The 23,797-nt window shown below is 64.9% G+C and overlaps 1 protein-coding gene across 8 annotated transcripts in view; it reads right to left on the bottom strand.

Annotated features, from left to right (window-relative positions):
• The window catches only part of Cbfa2t3 (CBFA2/RUNX1 partner transcriptional co-repressor 3), a 64,366-nt gene that overhangs the window by 30,914 nt on the left and 9,655 nt on the right, over positions 1 to 23,797 (bottom strand). The window contains exon 1 of one of the 8 annotated variants that reach the window (XM_071605201.1): positions 11,974 to 11,997. The exons of 4 other annotated variants lie outside the window; for them this stretch is intronic. The gene's annotated coding sequence lies outside the window, so the exon portion shown is untranslated. Of the gene's footprint in view, positions 1 to 11,062; positions 11,162 to 11,244; positions 11,359 to 11,973; positions 11,998 to 23,797 lie in introns of those variants that run through there. 3 more of the 8 variants (XM_071605203.1, XM_071605200.1, XM_071605204.1) reach the window with 3 other exon arrangements.

Here is a 23,797-nt window from a genome sequence, read left to right on the forward strand (position 1 = left end):
ACACCAATTAACTCATCCTGTTTTTAATTACTCTGTTAATTACACGCAGGCAGCAGGAAGGGTGGCACCGGAGCCTGAGCCCTCCCCCTGCCTGGCAGGCATCCGCAGCGTCTGGCTGGTGACTGGCTGCTGACGCCAGATCGGGGTGGCAGGGTGGTGGTGGCACCCTGCCAGCGGGATTTCCTGGTCAGGCTGCCAAGTGGGGACCTCTTCCGGGATCTCCCTGGGTGGGGGTCTGGCCCGCAGCCCCTCCTGTCCCGGGCTGCCTGTAGGTCCTGCTGCTGCTAGGGGTCAAGTCCCAGGGACAGAGGCCTGCGTCTGCCTCTGCCTCACTGGAGGCCGGAGGCGGCCTGGCCTGGGGCAGGGCCCACCCTAAGCTCCAGGCAGGGGAGGTGGTGGGATCAGGCCCACCCTCAGCAGGTGCCCAGGCACAACCTGTCAGCTGTCCGGAGCACACAGAGGAGAGGGTGCTGGCGTCTGGGGAGCCCCAGTGTGAGCACACTCCTGAAGCCCCCAGGACACGGCCCATGCTCCAGACCCACCGGTGGGTTCTTCCTCCCCTTCTGGAAACACCGCCGCTTGCCAGCCGACTCCCAGCATGTAAATAACCAGGACCGAGGCACCGTGCCCCTTCGCCTGGTCTCCAAGGTGCGCCCTCACTCCCATCTCCTGGGTCAAAGCCAGCTCAGGAGGGTGGTGGCCGTCCAAGGCTTGGGACAGGTCAGAGCAGGACTCGAATCCATGTTCCTTTGGCCCAGCCTCTGTCTATGTGGCCAACCGATAGCTTATTTAATCCACCCAGCAGCCTGGGAGTTGCCCTGGTGGAAGTGAGAGGTTAAAAACTCCCGTGGTGTCGAGACGCGGCACTGAGGCCCAGAGAGGGCGAGAGGGCCTACAGCGCACAGGCAGGGGGACGAAGCTGGGGCTCTGACCCAGACTCTGTGCTCACACTGACCTCCCAGCCCTCGCTGACACAGCTGCCTGGCTCCATGGGGCCCCAGTGCCATGGCTCCGGACTGACAGGTGTGGAGGGAGAGGGCCGGGGCTGGGTGGGGAGAGCGGGGCCTCCAGCCAGGAGGCCTGTCCACTCTCTGCTGTGGGTGCCTGTGGCGCTCAGAGGAGATGGGCCTCTCTTCTGCCCACAGGCAGGAGGACTCGGGCTTCCTGTGGCCTCTGCCCCAGGCTGAGCTCCGGCCTGTGGCCTGGGGGTGTCCTGGGTCCCTGGGCTGAGGCCAGCTTGCTGTCGGACGACCCGAAGGTAGGGCCTGGACCTTCCGCCACCTGCACCGGGGCCACTGTGAGGGTCTGGGCCGCTCCTCTGGGCCTTTTCACCAGTTTGAGTAAGAAAACGGACCCTCTGCCACCCGGGTGGAGGCCAGCCTGTCCCCGCTCCCGACCGTCCCAGGCAGAGGAGGCCAAGCCCCTCTGGACCTGGTCGGCACCTTGTGCTGGGAGGCCTGACGCTGCTGGGCGCTGACCTGTCAGGGCGGGGAGGGCCCCGGCAGTGGTCTGGGCTCCTGGCGCCACCCAGTCCCGTCCTTCAGGCCTACAACACACGGGGGGGTGCCTGCTGGGGGTGGCCCCGTGACCTCCAGGCAGACTCTGGCCTTGCTTCCCCACCTGGGCCCAGCTGGGTCACCTCCTGGGGTCGGGGCTTGCTGTGAGGACCGGGGACCGTGCACAGTGCCCAGGACAGGCCCAGCCCTGGTGAGTGGCACAGGCTGGACCCACTGGGCCAGACAACCTGCTGCACGGCTCTGCGGTGGGTGGCAGGCCTCCCGCTCACAGGGAGGTCCCTGTGGGCCCTGGCCTTGTCCTCCTGGAGCCGGCAGGTGGCCTCAGACAACAGACTCCCGGGGAACAGAGGAGCCGGCCCAGGGCCAGGGAGGCTCAAGTGGAGGCTCCCAGGGCAGGGCAGGGCGGCCTCAGAGAGGGTCCAGGTGGGGGGAAGGCCGGTCAGGGTGGACAGGGCCCCCAGGGCCAGGGTGGGGGTGGGGCAGGCCTGCTGGGCTCTGGTTTACAGCGGCCCTTGAGATGCCGGGAGATGGCAACTGGTGTCCCCACAATGTGGGCCTGGGACGAGGCAGAGCCCCCGCAGGGAGGACAGGACCCTCTCATCAGACCACATCTGATGCCCACACTCAGCCCATCGCCAGGCTGGCTGGACGTGCGGGGGCCCACCCGTGGGTGAACGACCGGGCCAGCTGACATGCTGACCTTGGGCTCAACCCGCTCTGTGCCTGAAACACAGGGTCCTCTGGGGCTGGAGTCTTCACACCAACCTGGGTGACAGGGAGTGAGGCACACAGAGGGACAGTCCTGGAGGAAAGTGGGAGCCACGGGTCACCGTGCTCACAGTGCCCCACCCAGGGTGAGGTGTCCACCCCCTGTCTCAGCTCTGCCAACCCAAGGTGGAATTACACAGAGAGGGCAGGGGCCTGCCTGGAGTCACACAGCAACGGCCTTTGCCTGTCACTTCCCTGACCCAGGAAGACAGGCCGTGTCCACTGTGGGTGGACAGTCTGTTTCCAACCCTGCCCCAGCTTATCCTCTCCCTGTCTCTGCCTTGGGAAGGTGCCAGGCGGGCAGATGGGCCGGGTGCTGGCGCTGGCACTACCGCAGCCGGGGTGGCAGCTGCTCTGGGGGAGATGCGGAGCTGGCTCTGCCGCCTGCCTCCCGAGCGGAACCTTCTGGATGTTTTGACTCATTCCACCCAATGGTCTCCCGGAGCCTGCAGATCTGGGGCTGGGCCCTGCCAAGTCAAAACAGCTCAGGAGTCTTCCCCAGGGAGGGAGGCCGGCGGCCAGCTCTGGGGCCCAGGAGGCCTCCCCACCCAGCTCCTGGGGGCCACGCCGCGTGCTGGCCACCAGGCTCTCCTTAGAGGGCACAGGGCCTCAGCCAGAAGAGGGCCCTGCGTGAGGTCCGGCAGTCCAGGGGCTTCTGTAGGCAGTGCTGACCAGCAGGGCTGGTCTCGAAGCTCCCTTCCGCCCACCAGTAGGCAGCTCCCAAGGAGGGGTGGCCCTGCCCACGGGGAGCACTGGCCACGTGTGTGGGCCGCACCTTCCCACCTGATAAGGGGCCTGTGCGGGGGACCGGGCAGCCAAGTCACAGGCCACAGGCTGCCGTGGGGCCTGGTGAGACTCGCAACCCGCCTGGACCTCCCAGGGCGGCTCCCGGGGGTGAGGGGCACCGGCGAATGCCAGCTCAGGCCAGGCAGTTCTGGCTCCTAAAGGACACGGCAGTCCTCTTCCGGTGCCCAGGGTGACACCCTGCTGCTCACCAAGCGTCCCGTGCAAGGACATCGTCCCAACCTGGCCTGGGAAATGTCCGTGCAGACCCTGCCCAGGGCACAGCCTTCAGGATGGAGCAGCCAACCCCGCCCCCTCTTGCTGGAGGCACCAGAGAGTGTGACGGAATCGTGACGGGAGCTCTGTCACACGCCGCACTGGGGAGGACCTGTCTGTCGGGGCCTTTCTCAGGAGGGGTGTTGAGCTGGGTCAGCCTGGGCGGCTGTGCCCAGCAGGGGGTCAGCCTGGGCGGCCGTGCCCAGCGGTCACCAGGGTGGGGACTCCCAAGCCTTGGGTTCCTTCGGGGCTGGCTTGGTGGATGACCACATCAGTCTCCAAGGGGGCTGTGGGACACCACTCTGCCTGGCCCAAGTCCCCTGTGGCCCACCCCGCTCCCCCTGCCTCAGGGCCTGGTCACAGCCTGCCAGCCCCTGCCCTCCCCCGCAGGCCTCAGCAGTGTCCCTGTTGAGAAGCCAGGCCTGAGCCTGACCCACCTGCTGCCCGCCCTCCTTGCCCGCCGGGCCTGAGGACCGTCGGGACAGCAGCGGCAGCTTGAGCTCTGCGGGAGGGACGACGAGTCCACCCGAGACCTCCACGGCTAGGGACCAGGGTCCCCGCGGGTCAGCGTGGAGGTCAGCCCTCCGGTGGCCACCTGCTCACTGAGTAGGCCTTTCTGAGCCGTTGTGGGTGCGGATTGGGTTCCACCAGGGGGGTCATGGCAGCTGGAAGCCAGAGGGGTCGACTGAGGGGAGCCAGGTGGCCACCCGAGGTCCTCCCTGCTGCTCGGGAGGCGGCGGAGGCCAGGGAAGGAGGCCAGGGACTGCCACAGCTCACGCCCCACATGGGAGTGGCTGCTTTCCCATTCAGAGCCAAATCAAGGCCATCGTCTGGATGTGTCCTCAGGGGCCATGGGTTCTGCCCAGGGTCCAGTCAGGTGGAGAGGGCAGGGTCCATCTCTTCTTCTCTAGGACCACCCACCTGGCTTCCCGGTCCTGCATGGGACCAGAGCCAGGGTGACCAGGAGGACAGCAGCCTCAGCCACTGGGGGCCTCTCCGGCACGGGAAAGTATCTAACGTGTCCATGCTCCTGTGGGCCAGGCAGCAGCGGGCAACAGGAAGCTGATGTGCAGCAGAACTGTCCACCGCCTGCCACTTCTTCCTGCCCAGCAGCCCAGGTCCTAGCCCGTCCTGACTCAGGTCAGGGGCTCGACCCCAGCCACCCGCTCCCAGGCTGCGAGGAGTGGCGCCCCGTGACTCTGAGGTCAGCTCAGGACAGCTGTGGCCACGCGTCGACCTCCATAGACCCCGGGGCCCCCAGGCAGAGCCTTGGGTGCGGCAGTCCCAGCTGCTGGGTGCCCGGCGGGGCCCTGGACAGAGGGCAGGGATGCTGGCCACTGGGCGTCCCCAGGTCACAGTCCACAAGTCCTGGATTAAAGCTGCCCAAACAACCCGCTGCCAGCCCTTGCTGCAAGCCCCCGGCCAGGGTGTCCCAGCTAGCAGGCAGATGCCCCTCCCCGCGGCAGCACTGTCACCCATGAAAAGCGGTGGCAGGGGTTGTCCGGCAGGCCTACCAGAGGACAGGGCGCAGCCCTCCAATTCTTCTTGAAGCCAGTGGACAAGTCAGACCCAGGGACCCAGGGACCGTAAGACAGAGGTCCCAGCAGAGGTGGGGACACCCTCTCAGACACTGCAAGACCACAGCCAAGGAGGCAGGAGGACCCTGGCGCCCCTCAGCAGATGCCAGACTGGCTGTGTGGCCTGCGCACAGTGGGACACTGGCGGCCACATGCAGGGCAGAGGCTGACTGCGCCGCGTGGGCAGACCCAGAGCACACCGAGTGAGACGGCCGGCTCCCCGGGGCTCAGGCTGACCCATGTGCCTGAGCAGGGCTCCACGTCCACCGCCGTCCACGGAGAGGCCGCTTCCAGGGGCTCCCCTCAGCAGGGCCCCCGCAGCCTCGTCCCAGTAGACAGGTCAAGCCACCCTCGGTCCCAGGACCAGAGGACACCCTGCTGGCCTCGGAGGTTGGCCTCAGAGGAGTCCAGGGGGACATCCTGTCTGCTGGGCACCAAGCATCCGCAGACTCCAGGTCCTGAGGAGCGTATGCCCCAGCGTGGTCACCCTTGGTACCCACCCTGCCCTTGCTGGACACTGCAAGGCCTCCTCTTGCCTGTCTGCCCAGTGACCTTCTCAAGGGGTAGCCTGGCCACTGGGGGCTCCCTGGGACACGCTGGTGCAGGACCAAGGCCAGAGCCCTCCCCTGCCCTGCAGCCCCTGGCCTCCTCGCTCCCAGAGGGCCTCCGCCCAGCTCCCCTCTGCTGCCTGCCTTGCTGGGCACCTGACCCTGGCACCTTCAGGGCCAGGGTGGTCACTTCACTTTGTGGTCACTTGGGGGGTCCCTGCTTCCTCCGCCCTGCGCTGCCCAGTGAGCTCAGAAGCCCAGAAGGGAGAAGACCCCCAGCAGGAGGAGCTGTCCCCAGGTCACAGTCCACGAGTCCTGGATTAAAGAACACACGGCACAGATTGATCCTGCCGGTCCCGGGCCTCGTTCTTACTTCTTGGTTTAGGAGTGGGGATGGAACCCAGGGTGCCTAACTACTGGGCACACCCCAACCCTTTTTACTTTTCAGTTGGGTCTCGCTGAGTTGCTTAGGGCCTCCTAAGTTCCTGAGGTTGGCCTTGACCTTGTGATCCTCCTGCCTCAGCCTCCCAACCTGCTGGGACCCCCGTGTGCACCACCATGGCTGGCCATTTTCTTTCTCAATGTGGCTGCTGGGCCACCAGAATGGTGCAGGTGGCCCTGGCCCCTCAAGGGCAGGGTTGTGTCCCTTAGCCTGTGGGGACAGCTGAGGCCCATGTGAGCAAGTGGCTCATGGAAGAGGTCACAGCTTGGAACACTGAGTGTCTCGGGTCACATGCAAGCAGCAAAGGAGGTGCCGGCCAGGAGAGGTCAGCAGTTGGTAGCCCGACTCTCTCTCGACACCCAACCTGACCCTGTCTACCCTGGCTCCCAGGAGGCAGAAGCAGACAGGGTCAAGATGCACGGTCAGCAGGGAAACCAGAGGTTCTCAGCCCAGATGCCCAGTACTGGGCACTAGGAAAAGACAGTGGAACAGAAGCCAGCTCTGAACCTCGAGGTGTGACAGAGGGCACCCAGGCTCAGAGGGGTCGGGCATCTCACCAGCCTACGCGGTCCCTGCCTTAGCCTGGTACATGAGCGGACATCTGTGCATGAGTGTCCAGCTGGGCCAAGGTGGTGGTGTGTGGGGTGGGGTGGAGGGAGGAGGCAGGGTCACAGAATCCCAGGATTGGGGGACCTGGTGTGGCTCTGGAGTCCTAGTGGCCCTCTGCCCCCAGCCTTGGTCCCCTCTGTGCTCAGGGAGTGCAGGGCCCCCAGCCCCGTGCTGGGCTCTGAGCTCACTGCTGTCCCTAGGAGGGAGGAGGACACGGGGTCTGCTGTGCCACGGGACAAGCCCTCTCTGCTCCCTGTTCTGCAAGGAGGCGGCAGGGATGGGCTGAGCATCCAGGGTGGGGGCCAGGAGAGAAGGACGGGGCACAGACGCCTGATGCCCACACCCACCACAGTGCTGGTGTGCCCAGAGGACAAGGCCTGCGCCACCCATGGTGCATCGCCACAGGAGAGCCAGTGCCCCTGAGACTGTCTGCACAGAGAGGTGCCTTTCTGAGTGTCCCAGAGCTGTGGGGAGGGGATCCAATCCAGACAGGGCTCAGAGACGGGGAGTGCTGTCCCTTCACTCCCCACTTTCTCAGGACAGGGCAGGGACTCCCAGCTGGACCGGGGGCTGTAGCTGCCTCTGGCCTGGTCCTGGGGAGTGTCCCGACACCTCCATCCCACCTGCCAGCTCTCCACCTGTGAGACGGGACCCAGTGTCCTGTGCCGGCTGGTTTCTCCCTGGGTCACTGGGTGCTACAGGGGTCCTCGGGAGTCCCCCCTCGCCAGGCCACTGGGGCACACAAGGGCCTTCCCAACCTGCCCTGGGAGTGTCTGGGGGCATCTCTCAGGGCGGCCTCTCCGTCCCACCGGCTGCCTGCTGTGTGGACTGTGCTCAAGTAAACAGAAGAGCACTGGAGCCGGACATCCTCAAACTCCTGCCACGTCCACCAGGTTCCAGCCCTGGGGGCCCCTGGGCACACTCGGGAGCAGGTGGGGGCTGAGCGCCTCAGTGGAGGGGGCCTGGGGCCGGCCTGAGCCTTGGCTGCAGCACCCTCCTCCCATCAGGCCAGCTCCTCTGCTGTCCTTCCCAGTGACAGCCGGCTCCTGTGAGATGCCACCAATTACACAAAGCAGAAGTCCGCCTCCTGTTTTATTGCCTCAGGAAACTGCAGCAGGCCCCGCCCAGGTCAGGTCAGGCTGGGGCTCGAGGGCAGGACGCAGGGCTTCCACTGTGGGTGCGGCCCCATGGCCCTTCTTGCCCTTGCTCGCTTGGCAAGGTAGCCAAGGTGGTCAGGGCACATCCCCACGGCTCGCCCTCGCCTGCCCTCCCCGTCACCAGCCCCCCAGCGCATCCCACCGGGCAGCCTCAGAAGCAGGATCAGTTCTTCTTGCCCAGGAGAAGACCTGAGTTGCTGGCCACAGTCACAGCAGTGTCTGGGGAGACCAAGAGCCAGGTTTGTTTCCGTAGAATAACAGTGTGGGGTACCATGGCCTGAACCAGACCCCAGGCCCCTGTGAACTGCCCCAAAGTAGCCCTGGCCCTCCTGCTGGCTCCCACCAATCACGGTTCTTCCCCATCCAGTCCCCTCCCCTCCAGTGGACAGGGTGGTCTCAGCTGAGGATGCATACAAGCTCCAGGGGCTCCGCAAAGCCCCTGCCCTGCCAGCCCCGTACTGGCCACTGGGTGGAAGCTCCAGGGTGCCCACCTCTGCTGCACCGGATAGCACTGCAGGGGGCTCCCCAGTCTCTGCCACTGAGCTGTGAGCTCTGAGCCTCCTGGGGTAGGAAAGGGGGGGTCCACAGCAGCCACCTGCAGGGACGGTGTGAATGGGAAGCAGGGGGGCACGCCTCGCCCAGTGCAGCCCGATGGACCCCCGTCAGCAACAATGTCCGGCCCCTGGCCCAGCAAAAAGGAGGTGTTCAATCAACACCTGCCCAGAGAATGAGGGATGGTGGCACACACTCCAGGAGCCTGCTTTGTGCCATCAGCAGCCACAGCAGGGCCACACGGTCACCAGCCTGGAGCTGAGCCCTGGAGGCCCAGAAGCCACATCACCACTTGGACCTGATTCCAACAACAGTGAGCACCATGTCCACACAGCAGACAATGTCGGGCTTATAGCTGGTCTCAAAGGACACCCCCCACCCCCCGGCTGTAGCATGCCAGGTGGGCAGCAGCAAAGGGCGGCCAGAGCCTCAGGAGGCCAGGAACCACTTGGGTAAGACGGGTATTGGGTCTGCATGACCCACACAGGGCAGAGGTCGAGGCATACTGTCCTGTGGCTGCCCCCAGGTATCCATGACAGCTGTGGCCACCTGCCTAAGGCAGGCCCGGGGAGGGCTCCTGCATTGCAGAATCAACCTCAGTCACCGTAGAACCCAGGTGTGCTCAGGAGCCCCAAGAAGAGGACCCTGGGGCCCAGGCAGAGGAGGCCACAACTCAAAGGGCTGGCTGTGGTCAGACTTGTCCCCAGGACTCTGAACATCGGAGGGAGGGAAAGCGTCACCTCCCTCAAGTGGTCACGGGTCTTGGACAGCGACTGCAAGTGGGACGCGGAGCTGGGCAGCAGTGAGCAGGACAGGCAGGCCCAGACACAGCAAGCCCGGTTCCTGCACCTGGCACCCACACACCAGCTAATCCCACACGGGGTCCTGAACACACCTGCCTGTGCATGCACAGGTGCAAAACACACTGAGGTTCTCCTGCCCCTCCTGGGGAGGAAACAGAGCCCACCCTGCTGCCCTGGTGCACGGGGGGCTGGATGGTCAGAAACCCCAACACAGCCCGCCTGCAGGGCAGCAGGGCAGGAGGAGGCCCGCCGCCGAGGAGACGGCAGTGCCAAATCTGGCCCTCCTCGGTGGCAACCCTGCCGGCTGGGATCCTGCAGATTAGTGACCCAGCCCTCCGGCGTCTTCAGATCCTTGCGTAGGAAGGAAAATTAATCTCTTCCAGTCATGCAGAAAAGAAAATACATGGAGCCGAACCAGAGCTTTCCTGGAGGTGGTAACTCAATTATGTGGATAACCCGGTGACAGGAGGAGAGACCAGGACCTTGAGGACCGGTGGGTGGCACAGCAGCCCCAGAGGGCATGGGGGAGGCTGGGGTGACCTCCACTCGCCAGCCCAGGCTTTGCACACGGCAGTGAGAGGCCCCAGCACCAGGAACCACTCACACGCCTCCCACTCCCCCAGTCAACAGAGATACGGCATCTACTCTGTGAGGCAGATTCCACCAGAAAATTGGTCCTAATGTGATAGTCTCCCTGCCTGTGACCGTCCAGCTCGGGCAGCACCAGTGCAACAGCTGCCCCTCCAACTCTCAGCTTTCCTTCTCTGCGTTTCCCTCTCGTGCTCAGGAGTGGTCTCAGCCCAGCAAAACAATGCCAAAGCCTGGCTCTGGGGCAGGGTGCTCAGGACAGAGCCCGCCTGCCAGCTCCCTGCCACCGGCACCTGCCTGCCCAGGGCCAACCACGTTTCTGGCTCCCACTGTCCACTGCAGCCTGGTGCTCCCCACACAGACTCCGTGTATGTGCCCAGGCACTGTCTGCAGGGCCTTGCCTCCCCTTCCCCTGCACGGAAAGCGGGGGCCGCTGGCTTTGCAAACTGGCAGGTGAGGCTGGACTCTCACTCCCAGCCCTGACCCGGGAGGTCTGGGAGAAAGCCGAGTGCCAGTCTCAAGAAGTTTCTCAAGCCTGGACCAGCAACTTGCAGGGGCAATGCCAGGGCTCGGAACCTTGGGCCCTTTGTCTCCAGCCAGCCCTGTCCTGAGTGGCGGCCCGGGAACCTCCTGCTTCTGGGCCCAGGGAAGGAAACACACACCCAGTCAGGCAGTGAATTGACACCCTGGCCACAGGGTCGAAGGAACGGGATGGCCACGCAGACTAACCCACAAACAGGCACACAAGATTGTGTTTCCTCGCAGCTACTCCCTGGGTCAGGGTCAGGGCCGGGCTGGGGGCTGCTGTGGGGGAGGGGCTCCAGGCTCACAGGTCTGCCAGCCACGCTGGCCACCCAGAACACACCAAGTTCAGAGCCTGTGCTCAGAGTAGGCCTGGGAGCTGGGTGCCTCCAGCCTGGCTGCCTTCTGCTCCACCTTACTGACTGGGGCTGAATTTCCAGCCATCTGTCCCTCCTCATCGGCTCACACCTCCCTCCCCACTGTTCCCACAGCCTGGCTCCAGGCCTGCCCTACACACAGATGGATGGTTCCCAAAGGCTGGGAGCAAGATCGCCCCCCAGGGCTGGCCTGAGCACCTGGAACGTCAGAACCCAGGGAACACCTGCGGGCCCCCCTCCCCACCGCGGAGCAGGGCACACCTTGCTCCACCACCGAGCAACCCCGGCCTGGGTGGCAGCTCAGGGACCAAAACAAGAGGGGGAGGAGCTAGAGGGAGCCAGCAGCCCCTCCTCCCCAACCAGGCCACCCCAGTCTTTCGTAGGGTACCCCTCTGCCTCCCCAGTCCGGGCCCTGTCCCCCGTGCCGCGGAGCTTTGTCAGGAAACCGGATCGCTCCAGGCGGAGTCGCGGGACTCCGCGCCGGGCGCTCAGTTCGCACCTTAAGTTTAACCACACCCCCGGAGGGTCGGGCTCTCCGCTCACCTGGGGGGTGCACTCGCCCAAATGGGTGGGCGCTGAGCTGGCTCCACCCTGCCGCGGGCACAACTTTGTAAAGTGGGGGCGGGGGCGGCCCGTGCGCTCCGTGTGGCTGCGGTGCAGACCCGGGACGACAGCGCGGGCTGAGCCGGTGACAGCGGCGCCGCGCGGGCGGACACAGCACTTACGGTCCCGAGGTCCGGCGCGCAGCGGGCGGTCGCTCCCTCGCCACCCGGCTCCCGAAGCGTCTTTGCCTTCGGACTCAGTCAGCACCTCCGTAACTTGGGGGCGATCGGCGCGTCGTCCTCTCGCGCGGCGCCGGGCTCAGGCGCGCCACGGGGCCGGAGCGCGCGGGGCGGCCGCCTGGGCCATGCCGCTGGGCTCAGCCGCCCGCGCGGGAACAAAGCGCGCACGCCGCCCGGGCGGTCTGGCCTTGCGGCCGCCGCGTCCAGCCGCCGCGCCTCTGCTCGGCTGCCGCGCGCCCGCCCGCGCGTCTCACGGGGCCCCGCGGCCCCCTCCCCGCGCGCTCCGCCCCCGCCTCCCGCGCCCCGCCGCCGCTGCTGCGCCACCTGCCTCCCGCTCGGCGCCCATTGCGCTCGCTCCGCCCCGGGGCGTCGGCGCGGGAGAGGCGCCCGGCCGGTGTGCGGTCGGCGCGGGAGAGGGCGCCGCCCCACGCCCGGAGCCGCTCGCGCGTCGCCCCGGGGCAGCGAGCCGGGCTTGGGACGCGGGGGCCGCCCAGAGCGCGGGGCCGTGCGGGCGGGAGCGGGCGCGCTGTCCTGCGAGGCGCGGGTGCGGGAGTGGGCCGCGCGGGCCCCCGAGAATGGTGCGGGCGGGCCCCTCGCCGCGCCGCCCCCGCCCGCTCCGCAGGCCGCGCCCCGGGAGGGCTGGAGCCCGAGCGCGCTGCTGCGCACACCCACCTCCGAGCAGTCGGCGGCCGCCGGCCTCGCAGCTCCACAGCCAAGGCGTCTGCGCCCGGGCGGGAGGCAAGCGCCGGGCGCCCCTCCTCCGGCCGCCGCGCCCCCAGCGCGCGCTCCGTGGGGCGGCGGGGACCCGGGGCCACCTCCACGCTCGGCCGGCAGGGAGCGCGCTTCCCCCGCTGCGCGCTCGGCCTCGGTCCCCGCGGCGCTGGGCGGCCTGCGGGGAGGGCGCAGCATCCCGCGCCCCCCGCAGCCCGGCCGGGCGTTCGCATATGCTTTGCATACGTTTGCATATCATTCATTTTAATGTCGGCCTGCAGAAAGGCCCCAAGCCGCTGCCCCGCCGGTTCCGCGCCCCACTTTCTCCTCTTCCCTCCTTTCCTGGGCCTGAGCCCCAGCCGCCTTGCCCCTTTCCTGGAGGGCTGGTTGACACACCTGATGCGGTTGCCCATTTGGTTCATGTTAGTAAACTTGGCGCCTTTTCTTTTCTTTTACCCCGGGCTCACACACTGTTTCTTAGAGACATGCCAGGGACCCAGGGTCACCCTCTTAGGAGACAGAAGGGGTTACAACTTCAGAGCAGCAGTGCCTTGATTTGCATCTCATTTGGCATAAATCTGCATGCGAAGACTCAAGGTCTCCAATTGCTAAGTATAAAAGCCGCCCTGTGCCAAAAGAAGTCCCTCTCCTGCCAGGTCTGCGGCTCTGCCTGTTTCTCCCTTCCCCAGTCCTTCTTGGGATGTGGCTCTGGGAGCTGCGAGAAGGTAAACTGAGAGAGAGTGGGAGCTCCTGCCCACCGGCCACTCCAGGGGCACTGGGCAGAGGTCTGTCTCGTCCCACCACTGGCTGTGGTCTAAAGCCTCAGTCATCATCTGCCTGAACTTTGCCCAGTTTTCCAGTCACTCTTGGCTGGTTCTGCCCACGTGCCTCTCCTGCTCTGTGGAGCATCGACGGGTCCCAAGCCCACGGCGCACAAGGGTGTGGATCTGAATGCCAGGTGTGCGGCTTAAGGCGGCAGATGTTCCGCCCGAGTGGGTTGACACCAGTCCCCTGCCTCCTTGGGCTCCAGGGCCGGGACTTGAGATGCGGTGGTGCTGTGTGCCACAAAGGAAGGAGAGCACCCCGCGGTTCTCACCCCAGCTGCCTCCTGATTCAGAGAGATTGGGGTGCAAGGAGTGTGTCGCCTCTGACCCCCTGGGGCAGGAGGCCAGACCAGGGCTGGCGTGGCCCTTCTCGGGGCCTCAGGGGTGGGCCTATCACTGTCCCAGTCCTCTGGGTCTTCTGTGTCGAGTGGCTGTGGGGGCCCTGAATGAGCAGCGCTCACAACCATTGACCCCCAGACGCTGAGATGGGCCTGCGTCCTTCCTGAGAGGTCCCTGATGCCCGCCTGAGGGCTGTGGCTGGTGGGCACATAGACGCTGGGTCCCTTTTGTGCTGAGTGGGCCGACCACTGCCCAGCCCAGCCCAGCCACATCGTGCTCACATCATGGGAGTTGACAGCTGCCGCTGCGCTGGGCACGGCCACCCACTTGGCCTCCCGGGCTTCTCCCCGTTGGCCATACAGTGCTTCTAGGCCCTGCAGCTTGTGTTGGAGGAGGAGGGTCCACCCCAGCCCGAGGTGTCTGCAGCCTGACCGGCCAGGCAGAGCACCCGCCGGAGACCAACCCCAAGCCAGACAGCTCGCAGGCAGAGCCCCCGAGACCTGGGAAACGGTTCCCCCACGGGCTCAGTGTCTATGGAGTCAGGAGCTCAACTCACGTCAAAGGAGCTACCTCCCTGCTCTGGCATCGCGGCCACCCCAAGGGAGCCAGCTCGCCCATGCCTCGAGTCCCCACTCCTGTGGAGGCCTGCGAGGGACGTTGCCTTGCCCGGGGCCCTGTGCGGGCTGGTGCCAGGCAGGTGCTCTGCTGCAGCTGGGGGCTCTGCGTCACGGCCACTCTCAGGCTTCCAGGACTACTTGAGTTGCTTCCGCTCTCCTGACCGTCCCCAAGGGCAGCGCCCCTCAGTCCCCACAGCTGCCAGCTCCGGTTTCCACCCAGATGGACTCCAGCCTGGTGTGCTGCCTCTGCTGCACCACAGGTCTTTCTTCCGACACCTGGTAAGCCCCAGCCGGGCAGCCCTGGCCAAGTACAGGCACCCAGCACCACCTGCCACGTCCCACGTGCCTCCGTCACCCACATGTCTGCCATCACCCACGGTGGCCTGCAAAAAGCTTTTGAGCTACTATGGACTCCCACAGACGCTTTTCTGTTATCTCTAAGAATCTGCAACAGAAGTCTAGCTGCCACGAGTATAAAACCTGACCTACTCTGAGTGTGGACTGGTAAATAAGCTAATGGGTCTGGGGATCATGGCTGTTGGATAGGAACCATTATCTGTTTAAAAATATGCAAACTGACTCCCGGAACACCTGGATTCCACTCAGGTCTAAGTGTAACATCAGCATGACCTGTGAAGGAAGGCTTGGCAAGCTGCACTTACCAACATCTCAGACTTTTGCTCTGCAGAGAACATGACAAGACACAACGGGGGAGCGGCTCGTGGACACTGCCTATTCCGGAATGCCCAGCACCTCCGTGGAGAGAAGACAGATCCCAGTTCACAGGAGAAAGGTCTGGGCAGGCGCCTGTCTAGGAGCGGCCAGGGCAAGTGGGCAGGCGGGACGGCGAGGCCCAGGCACACCCGGGGATGCAGACCAAAGCAGCTGTGCACCTGAAGAAGGCTTGGGGGACCGACCCCTGCTCCTGCTCCTTAGCGTCACCCACACACAAGAGGGGAGTTTCATTTTTATTCATTATTTATTTAGTAGTACTGGGGATTGAACCCAGGGGTGCGTAACCACTGACCACACCCCGGCCCTTTCTATGTTATTTTGAGACAGAGTCTTGCTAAATTGCTGAGGCTGGCCTTGACTTGTGATCCTCCTGCCTCAGCCTCCCAAGTTGCTGGGATCACAGGCCTGGTCCCGCCCCCACGGCCTTACCCAAGTGAGCTAAACAGAGGCTCATACGAATCCCTGCCAGGAAGGGGTTAGAGAAGCTTCATTCACAATTGCTCAAAGCCAGAGGCAACAAGCCATCCTTCGAAAGGTGCGTGAACAGGCTGGGGTCCACCCATGGAGGAGGACGAGTTATTTGGACAGGGAGGCCCAGGACCCTGGTGTGCATGTTGCTAAGTGAAGTAGCCATCTGAAAGGCCACCTGCTGACACCCTCACCCCATCCCGCAGTCTGCAGCATGCTGCAGAAGACAAAGACAGTGCAGGTGTGGGGATCCAACTGTCTGCCTTTTATCAGGACTGCAGTGCAAGGTTGCACAGGGAGTGCACTGCATCAGAGGCTTCTCGGGTGTCACTGCTTTGCAGCCACCTCTGTCTGTGACCAAAGATGGCTCTACCAGTCACCAGGTGAACTGTCCTCAGCCAGGCCCGAAGTACCCTTCTGGGGTCCAGCAGGACCTTCCTGGCCCAGGTTTCCAGGGGCCACGAGAGGCCTCTGGGTTCCCAGCTGCACCTAGGAGCTGAGGTCGCAAGCTCTAACCCAGAGCCACCGTGGGAAAGAAGGATCAGCAGGGCCAACGAGGGCGGTGAAATTTTAGGGGCACCAAAAACTTGGCGATCAATGGCAATTGCATTTTGATCCGGTATTTTAAAATATTAGAATCAGTGACAAAAACACATCATCATGAGCACAATATCAAAATCCCACGTGAGGACAGGGTCACCCTTGGACTCCCTTCGCCACAGGCAGCCATGTGCCCAGCCTGCCGTGTCCCCCACCAGCTCTTTCCCCCACGTGAATCTCGAGGTCCGGGGAGGCCCGGGGACCAGCGCTGAGACGGGACTAGAAGGTGCTGCAGCCTGGGCCCCCGCGGCTCCCCGCCGGGCCCTGTGCTCCTGGGGACCCGGGAGTCCTGGGAGGGGCCCCGCGGCTCCCAAGGGTCCAACCCGGGGTCACTTGTCTCTAGGTGTTGGAGCCCTAGCTGGGAGCACCCTGAGCAGAACGAGGCCGGGGTGAGAGAACCACCATCGGTCACCGCAGGCAGAAGGCCCGCTGGGCAGGACGAGGCCTCGGGGGCGGCCCTCAGCAGCCCTGCCCCTCCCACCGTCCACAGTCCCTCCTCAACCTCAGGAGCAAGCCACTTCTGCAGATGAGGCCACTGGCCCCAAGAGATGCAGGACGGGGGTGGCCGTGCCAGGATGGGCTCCGACCCGCGGCTCTCACTTCTGACCATATGGGTTCAGTCTCGGCCCTGTCCTGGCCACCCATCTCTGCACAGCGGGTGATGTCCACCAGAAGGAGGCCTTGGGCAACGAGGGCCACCCTTCCAGACCGTCGGGAGCGGCCAGGAGGAGGGGCCGTGGTGGGAGTGGGCGCGGCGGGGCAGGGAGACTGGAGGCCTCCTTGAGCAGCGGCCAGCACCAGCAAAGCCACGCAGCTGCCTGCACAGGGCAGAGGTGGGCGCTGGCCCGGGCGCTGGGCTCCCAGGCAGCAGGCCGCTCTCTGCGTCTGGCTGTCCTGGTGACGCGCTCACCCCAGCCTCCCTGAGCTCGGAGCAGGAAGGGTTCTGCACACCTCTCACCCCACGGAGCACCCACCACCCCGGGCCACAGGGGGCCTCGGTCTCACTGGCCACCCAGGGGCCATCTCACCAAACGGCAAGGCCCCGTGTGGTGATGGAGCTGGGGAGCTGGGCTCGCAGCTCTGCAGGGACTCACTGGGCACTCACTGGGCAGCGTGGAATGGTCATCCAGAGCCTTGAAGTGGATCTGCAGCCCATTTGCCAGGTGTGTCCACCACAGGCGTTTGATGTAGTCCGCAGCAGCCAGGGTGTGCCAGGGCCCACCCAGGCTGAGGCCAGGTGACCCTGGAGCCTTCCCTCAGAGCAGGCCTCTGCGTAAAGGTGTGGAAACACGTTTGGACTCTCGTGAGAACAGGCCGCTGTCTGCTGGGAGGAACGAGGAGGGAGGCCGTGGGCGGCGTGGCCCTGTGTCCTGCTCTCTGCTCCCGCGTGCACGGATCCAGGCTGTTCATGCAGTGTGGGCGGCTCCTCTCCTGGGCCCATCCCCTCGGTCCTCCCTTCTTTCCGTCCTGGTCTGCTGTGGCTGGAGGGAAGTGGCCACAGCTCTGGGAACTGGGGACTGAAGAGCTGCAGGCACACAAGCTTGTTTTTGTCTTGTCAGTTGTGGAGGCCAGCCTCAGGTTTCCATCCTCCTGCATCAGCCTCCAGAGCCTCTGGAATCACAGGTGTGTGCACCCACTTGCTCACACAGTTGTAAAGTGGCCCAAAGACAAGTTTGAGTTCTTGCTTGCATTTGTTGGACTTCAGATTGGAACCAGGAGCGGCATAGACAGTGGGAATGACTGGCAGCCAGAGACTCTGGCAATGCACACCAGAAAGGGAGTGTGGGTGGGGTCAGGGTGCCCCAGGTCCCTGGGGAAGCACTTGCCCTCTGGAGTGGCCCAGGACAAGTTCGTCATATTTCTCACTTCCTTTGGGGGGACAAAGCCCACCTGCATTAAGGAAGGCAAAACAAAGTCCTGAAAGTATCAAGGGAAACACAGCGTCCGCTGGTGACGACGCAGCCCGGTGTCTCGGAGATAGTGCAGAACTGCCCGTGGGCAGAGCGAGTCCCCTGCACCCCGGGGGCCCCTGACACAGGCCCACGCACGCCATGGGGCACCAGGACAAGCCGCACCGCAGCAGCAGGCAGAGTGCCTCTCCACCGGGAGGACGCATGGGGCACAGCCACCCCGTGCCGAGGGCCACGCGCCTTCTCTGCTCCTCTCTCAGGCTGCCCCTCCCGTCTCGTCCCCTCTGCTCTGCGGGGTTTTGAACTAATGAGAAGGGAGAACCCACCCTTTGCTCTGGGTGAGGGGCAGTCCCAGGGCGGAAGTGCCGCAGAAGGGGAGTGGGCTTGGCTGCCCCGCGGCTCTGGACGCAGTCCTGGCCTGCCTGCCTCCCTCCTGCTGGGTGACGCCACTTGCAGTCTCTGTGTCCTGACTGGCACCCCGGATCCAAGGCCCCCGAGGGGAGTGAGTGCCCAGGGAGCCCTAAGACCCTGGTTCCAGCAGCCCAGGTCCATTAGTGCCTGGGCCAGAAGAGGCCTGTCCACTCCCTGCTGTGCAAGGGGGTGCCCTCAGTGAGCCAGAGACCTGGGCGGGCCCGGTGCTGAGCCCTGGTCCACACACCTCCAGCTCTGCAGGGCCTTGGTGGCCACTGGAGCCATCGTGGGCTTCCCCGTGCTGCCCCACGATGACCTGCTGTGAGCTTTGGGCACCCCCTTCGCTGCAGTGAGGCTCCCCGCCCCTGGCTCACTGGGCCTGTCAGGACGGGGTGAAGGAGTGACCCTCTGGCCACTCACACCCCTGAGCTGCACTCTTCCTAAGTCTCTCAACACGCCTGCTCCTGCCTCGGAGAGGACGGGCCGTGGGCCAGCTGTGCCCTGCCGGCCGCCCTGTCCTCTGGGCTGCCTGGGTCCTGCCCCACCCCGTCTGACCTGTGTGCCCAGCAGGCTCTGTCCAGGACCCTGGGCCTCAGGAGACAGAAGGAAGGGAGGCCAGAGGTGCTGCCTGCTCAGGAGGGTCGAGGAAACCCAGAGCAAGGCGGGGGCTGGACCTCAGAGACGGAGGACACAGGGTTCCCCAGGCCACCGGCTTCCCCGACTCCCACGGGCTGTCAGGCCACCCGAGCACCTGGTCCCCGCAGACCTCTTCATGTCAGAGCTCCAAGGGACTGAGGGCAGTGCTCAGGGAAAGGGGCGGGGGCCGCCGGCCGCCTGTCCTCCCCTCCCAGGACGCCCTCGGCTGTGATGGAAGGACCCGGAAGTGAGGTCTCTGGGTGTCTCCTGCCGAGCGAGGGGCTGAGTGGGCCTGCAGGGGACCCACCCCCTTCTCCCTTCCCTTCCTGGACACCGGATCTCAAAGGGTGGCCGAGCTCAGAGGCCGGGCGGAAGCCCTGGGCACCTCACAGGGTCACATTGCAGGCAGGGGCCTGCTGTGGCTGTGCACCTCGGCCTGTGTCCTCCTGCTGCCCGGTGCTGGGCACCCGGCCAGCGCTGAGTGAGGGAGAAGTGACCAGGCTCCGGTGTCCACCCCAGAGTCGAGCTGCAGGCCTGGGAGCGGCGTGAAGCAGGACGCAGCGGCAGGCTGGCCTGAGAGCGCCTGGGCTGGGCTGGCGCGGCCTGGAGGAGGTGAGACCACCGTCCACCCCAGGCCTCGTGCGTTGGGAGGGTGGGAGGAGAGCCTCCCTTGCCACTCAGGCCAGGGAGATTTCTGTCAAAGTGGAAATGTACTCCCGGGGAAACAGGCGCTGCTCCCTGACGATGCGTGGGTCTCAGCCGTGCTGCCCGGGGCTTCCCTGAGGGGCCACTCCCTCCCTGTCCAGACCAGCTCCAGTCCATCTCTGTGTCCTCTGGAGGGTGGGCTGGCCTGCTGCAGAGCCCCCTTCTTTTGGAGGCAGAGAGCCCCCAGCCCCGGCCAGAGGACGGGATGGCCAGGCAGGGCCAGCTCGAGGACAGGCGGGACCACGGGCCTCCCTGGGGTGCCAGCTGAGCCCTGCTGTTGTGCCGGGGCTGCCTGGGGCACGGCGGTGGCTCCTCTGCTCCCTGGGCCTGCAGAGCAGCAGGGGCGGGGCTGGAAGCGGAGGAGCCACCGCCCCGCAGGGTCCCCCCTCCCTCAGGAGCAGCTGGAGCCAGCCGCCCGCGTCTCCAGGTGTCCCCGGCAGCACTTGGGGGGGTGGGCACACGCCCAAGGGCACGTTCACGCTTTGAACCACCGTCCTGTCATGTCACGGTCCGTGTGTGACGCACCTTGGACGAGCCTGGGTGGCACGGCAATTTCCAGGTGCCCCTCACAGTCCTGCCCCGGGACTGGCAGCCCCTCCTCTGAAGACCCCGCCCTGCCACCAGCACACAGCCCTCCCTCGCTGTCAAAGGTTGGTGGCCCTACCAGAACAGCCCATCCCAGGCTGACCACAGGGCTCCAGCCACACGGATGGGGCCCTGACCCCGGCCAAGCCACACGGTGTCCTGTCCCCCGGAGTCTGGGATGAGACTGGCCAGCAGTGAGTCAGGAGGCCTGCCTGCTCCCAGCCCTGGAGGCCGTCAGCCGCCTGGGGGCTGGCATGGCTCACAGCATGGTGGGGAGGAAGACCCCATCCTGGCAGACCCACACGCAGGCTCCTGACCAGCACCAGGGCCTTCGTCCTGCCTCCTGCCCCTCGGGCCACAGCTCTCCCCTGGGCCTCAGGGCTCTGCTCCCCGCCTGCCCTCCAGCTGTCCTGGCCACTGGTCCTGCCCCACCCCAGTGCAGAGAAGGAAGGGCAGGGCCCAGCCCACGTGAACCATCCGTTCCGTTCTGTGGGCAGGGACAGTAACTGTCCCCACACCCAGCAGGGGACACTGGGGCCCAGGTGGGATTGTGTGGAGTCACATGATCCTGCGGCAGGGTGGTGGGACCCACCTGTCTCCTGTGATCGCACCTTCCCCCCCTGCAGCCACCCACAGCAAGACACTGGCTCCAGAAGTTCCCCAGATGGCCACCCATCATCAACCGGCCCTGCCGGGAGCCTCAGGGAGAATTAAGGGGGGAAGAGGGGGCTGCCTGCCCCGGCCCCCCTGTGAGAGGCTGTCCAGGGCTCCTGGCCCCTGGCCTCTGGGGCGCCGACACCCACTCTGACTTCCCTGAGCTGCCGTCCCCGCCCCGTGGCTGTCCAGGCCAGCACCGCCAGCTGCAGCGCCTGGGCAGAGCCCTGGCCTCCTGGAGTCCTGGGCCCCTTCTCCTCGAGTGCTGCCCCTCGCCTCAGCAGGACCTGGGCAGAGCCGGGTCACTACACAGCCCGCCCCAGACTCCAGGCCCCGGGCACCTGGCTATCGGTCATTCTCTCCCTGGAAGTCCTCAGGATCAAATATGATCTGGCCGGGAATGAAGTCTGCGTGACCCACGGCACGTCATGGACGCCCCGGGCAGCAGGAGCCCCTGACAGGAGACAGAAGAGAGGGCCACACCTGTGACGCCGTTCCTGCCACACGCTCAGGTGGGGCAGCCGGGGCAGAAAGCGGGCAGTGGAGCAGGGGTCTGGCTCATGGGCAGGGCCTTCCTAGGGGTGAGCAAATGCCCCGAGATCAGTCAGTGGCGAGGCTGCCGGCGCAGGACGCCAAACCCCGACGTGTGGGGTGGTGGCAAGCCTGCGCCCTGTGTGTGCAGGGCCTGAAGCCGCCTTCAGGCCGGGCGGGTGGCCTGGGCCCTTGGCTTGCTGGCAGAGGAGGTGAGAGGGCCAGGCGCAGCCCCTCCGGGCAGGGCCCCCGTGCAAAGGCAGTGAGGCGGGCAGGTGGGCACCAGGGTTCTGGGCGTGGCCGGAGGGGACCTAAAATAACTCAGAGAGCCCGAAACTCCCAGGGAGAAGCTGAGGGCTGAGGTCTCCTCGGATGGGGAACCGCTCCTGGCGGGAAGGAGAAGTTCTGCTGGGCAGGGGTGGGTGGGGCTGCAGGGAGCCCGGGTGCTCCCGCTGCAGCTCTGCAGGGGCACCTGACGGTGGTGCAGAGGCACGTCCCACATCTCACACGGGGACTGAGGCCCAGCCCCTGGGCTCCTGCTGCTCATGGGGCGGCTGGAGAGTCCGTGTCCCTAGACCCACTTTGCAGGATAGTCTCCAGGCAAGAGACCAAAGTAGGCTGCCCGTGAGGTCTGAATGGCCCACGAGGCGTCGCGCACACGAGGAGTCGCTCTTGGCGCACGCCCGTCTCGGCCGACCCTGGGCATACGCTTGCACTGAACGGGTTTGTTCTCTGAGTTCTGACTTATCCAAGTTCACATCTGTGGATGAGGTGGCCGAACCAGAAGGGGTCCGCGGCGGGCCGAGGGCTCCTGTGAGCAGCAGTGGAGCCCTGTCTCCTGTCTCTGTGGCCACCCGTTCTCCCCCTGAGCTGGCCTCTCTCCAGCATCCTTCAACAGGAAAAGAGACGTGGACTGTGGGACTCAGCACCCAGGACAGAGCCACCAAGGGTGTCCAAGGGTGTCCAAGGACACGCGGCCTGTGGGAAGTCAGCCTGGGCCTTCGTGTAGCAGCTTGACACACACAGTGGTGTTTAAATGGCTTTCTTTGACCTTGATGCTTTCCCAAAGGCGCCATGACCGCAGATCAGGAAGAAAGGGGGGTTCTCAAGAGGCTGCGACCCCCGGCCCAGCCTTGTAGGGCCAGCGGGCTTCTTCCTGCTTCGCAGTCCCACTGGGGCCTCACCCTGCTCAGCAGGGAAGTGCTCTGACGTGAGAGAGGCGCGAGGCTCCCGAGGCAGGGCCGTCGGTGGGGCCTGGTCACCCAAGCCCATTTGCAAGGACCCCAGAGACAAACGGAGCTCTCGGGCACAGCATTGCCGAGGGGCCTGCCGGACCCTGCAGCCGCCTGCACGCCAGCATCTGTCTGCTGTGACGCTCTCAGGGAAGCTCCTTCCCATCTTCGCCTGATGTTGAGGTGGAGGCCGGGCCCTGGGCAGCTCCATGCCACCTCCGGCACAGATGGCGCCTCTCGTGGTTGGCTTGGGGGGGCCCCAGGCCTGCCCATGACTCCTTTGCTTCACTGGTGCAGGAAGCAGAGGGTCCTTGGCACCCTGTGGCCTGCGGGCGAGGAGGTCAGGTGGTCAGGGAGCGATATAACCCCTTCTTCATGGATCCCAGAGCCAGGTGGACGGAGGCAGGAGCTGCAGGCCCCGGGCAGGTAAGCAGCTGGGCCAGGCACCAGCGGGCAGATCCCACAGCAGTCTGCAGAGGGTGGGAGGTGGCGTGTGGTGGCACAGGCCCAGGTGGGAGGGAGGGAGTGGAGCCCAGGGCAGCAGGGTCTCTGCCAGCAGAGAGGTCCACCTTCTGTGGACAGGCCTGCCCTGGTCAGCGGAGGCCTGGACCTGGGGTGGGGCTTACCCACTGTGTTTTTTTTTTTTTTAAATCAAGTTTTTAAAAAAATGTGGTAAAATAAAGAGAATGTAGACTTTCCACTTCAACAACCCGAAGGGGCATTTGGACCCTGGTGTGTTGTGAGCCCATTGGGTCTACCTTTCGGGGCGAAGCCAGCACTCCTAGACCGAACCCTCTGGCCCTGGTGGTCTCTAACCCACTCAGTCTTGTGTGTCCTTTTGTTCTGGACATTTGTAAAGATGAGGTCAGGTCGTGTGTGCCTCTGAGCCGGCCGTTTCTGTGCGGTGCCGTTCTCACGCCCTGAAGGTGTCGAGAAGGTGTTTCGAAGGCAGTGAGCCTCCAGCCACCATCTCCCAGCGCCCCCTCCCTGATGGCATTTCCTGAGCACCTACTATGTGCTGGCACTGAAGTGACCAGCAATCATCAGGCCAGCAGGAGCAGCACCTGCATCACAGGAAGGGACAGGGGAGTGGACAGGGGAGGTTGTCCCAGCCACACAGGCCACTGACTCCTCTCTCACCTGTCCTTCCTGATCCTCCTCCCCCATTTCACTATGTCTTTGCCTCTTCCCCGACCACGTCTGAAATGCATCTTTGACACATGCTCATTATGTATTTGCATAGATTGCATTTTTAGTCTTTTGGAAAGTATACCCTGAACTTTCCTCCCTGCCTGCCTTCCTGTGTTCTTTGCCATTTTCACATCCACCTACCCACCCAACCATGCATCTATCCATCCAATTATCATCCATCCATCCATCTATCCATCCACCCATCCATCCACCCATCTACCCATCCACCCACCCATCCACCCATCCACCCATCCATCCACCCATCCATCCACCAATCCATTCATCATCCATCTATTCATCTACCCATCCACCCATCCATCCACCCATCCACCCATCCACCTACCCAT

This window comes from Marmota flaviventris, chromosome 18, assembly GCF_047511675.1.
Source record: "Marmota flaviventris isolate mMarFla1 chromosome 18, mMarFla1.hap1, whole genome shotgun sequence".
NCBI lineage: Eukaryota > Metazoa > Chordata > Mammalia > Rodentia > Sciuridae > Marmota > Marmota flaviventris.